At 43.4% G+C, this 1708-nt stretch overlaps 1 non-coding gene across 1 annotated transcript; it reads left to right on the plus strand.

The window, feature by feature from the left end:
- The first annotated feature begins 462 nt into the window (after positions 1-462).
- On the plus strand, positions 463-534 carry trnad-guc (transfer RNA aspartic acid (anticodon GUC)). The gene has a single exon. It is a non-coding gene; the product is annotated as a tRNA-Asp (tRNA).
- Positions 535-1708: the final 1174 nt, after the last annotated feature.

Genomic DNA, 1708 nt, shown 5'->3' on the forward strand with positions numbered 1-1708 from the left:
TTTTTCCTTCCACACTTAAGCTCTGCTTGTTACTGCCCCATAGCGGAGCGCAAGTGAAACGGACTACCGGAGATTTGCACTGTTTTTCTGTTAGTGTGTATAATCAAAATATGACTCAGTTTGGCCAGTTAGAAAAATATGATAATAGAAAAGTATTCTTTTCCTCTCACTTTTTTTTCTTGATTTAATTACCGACTTCACGTACTTACACTGTGTCCCGTTGCACGATGTAATATTGCGAAACTATGATTTTGTGGCAGTGTTTTGTAAAGGAATTTTCCGTTTAATCATCGTCTTAGTATAAAGCTATATGGTTGTTCTGGTATCAGTGGACGTACATTATGTATTTTTTCTTCTCTTGAGCACCATGGTCATGACATGAAGCTCAGTCATTGATTACTCGCAAATGTTAGTAGTCATCCGCTGTTTATCTTGAAGATGTAAAAGTAGTGCGCGTACATCTCCTCGTTAGTATAGTGGTGAGTATCCCCGCCTGTCACGCGGGAGACCGGGGTTCGATTCCCCGACGGGGAGAGTCTGCATCTTTTTGCCTCGGTCTCAAAAGGCACCAAGCTAGAACCGGCCCCGTGTTAGTGGAAACGGGGCTTGTGACTTGTACTCATGCATAATATTCTGCGGGTCGCTCAGCAGCGCAGCATATGAAACTAGACTCGGATTGTAAGTGTGTGGTTTTGATAATTGATGTATGGATGGATGGATCCTTAATAAGAGATATAAACAATAAGGTCCAGTCGCCAACTAATCATGTAAAATACGTCATAAACTCATGGTTGTTAAACCCAGAATAAAAATGAAGACGTATAACTAGGAAAGTCAACTTGCACATTTCAATTTTGGTTCGATATAATCACGTTGTCCTTAACCCTCCAGTGCAGGAGGGGACGGTAATGCGCATCGAATGTTTCCGAACCTGTGTGTGATACAACCGAGGAAGAGCCGATGACTTCGGGGGAGGAGGGGCAGGCGACTCGGAAGAAAAAGCAGCAGAACCCAATGCAGCCTGTAGCCCATTCAAAGGCCTACTGTTGGACCTCTGCTTATTTTGCAATACGTCTTTAGTACGGACTGAAAAATGTCCGATTTCGATGAGTTTGAGAAGCAGTTAAGCGAAAATCGGCAAGGTAAGTTTGGCTTTGAAGATCGGTGTATGCTCCCTGTTTTAGGGTAATAAAGTGGCCGGCGTGTCCTAGCGCCGAGGATGGTGCGGAGGGCACTTCTGCTGGTTCCGAAAAGAAAAGCGCGGCTGGGAAATCGGTGCCTTTTATCCGAGCGCTCGCCGATTCTGAAACCTGCCCGATTCTTCTTCTCCCAGCTGCCGCAGGATCCCCGAAAACTGACCGCTTTGGTAAATCAGTGACATTCTTTGCTTGGCATTGTTATAGAGATCGCTAGGCCTGCATCCATCAGTGCCCGGGTTATTGGGGTGCACTCGATGTGAAAGCCTGCGGTTTTATTTATTTAATTATTTACCATTATACACTTGGATCATAAATTGTGACCCGCGTATTTTCATTCGCAGTAACACACTATGCATGGATGTTTGTTGCAAGCGTTATATTTTCAAGATCACGTTTAAAGTTTTATGCAAATAAAAACGACCGCGACCACTTGATTTAAAGTCCGCACTTAATAACAGTGTTAGTTACTTGGTTTTTAAATACTACGACGAGTTTTCTATATAATGATA

This window comes from Brienomyrus brachyistius, unplaced genomic scaffold (genome assembly GCF_023856365.1).
Source record: "Brienomyrus brachyistius isolate T26 unplaced genomic scaffold, BBRACH_0.4 scaffold328, whole genome shotgun sequence".
NCBI classification, from domain to species: Eukaryota; Metazoa; Chordata; class Actinopteri; order Osteoglossiformes; family Mormyridae; genus Brienomyrus; species Brienomyrus brachyistius.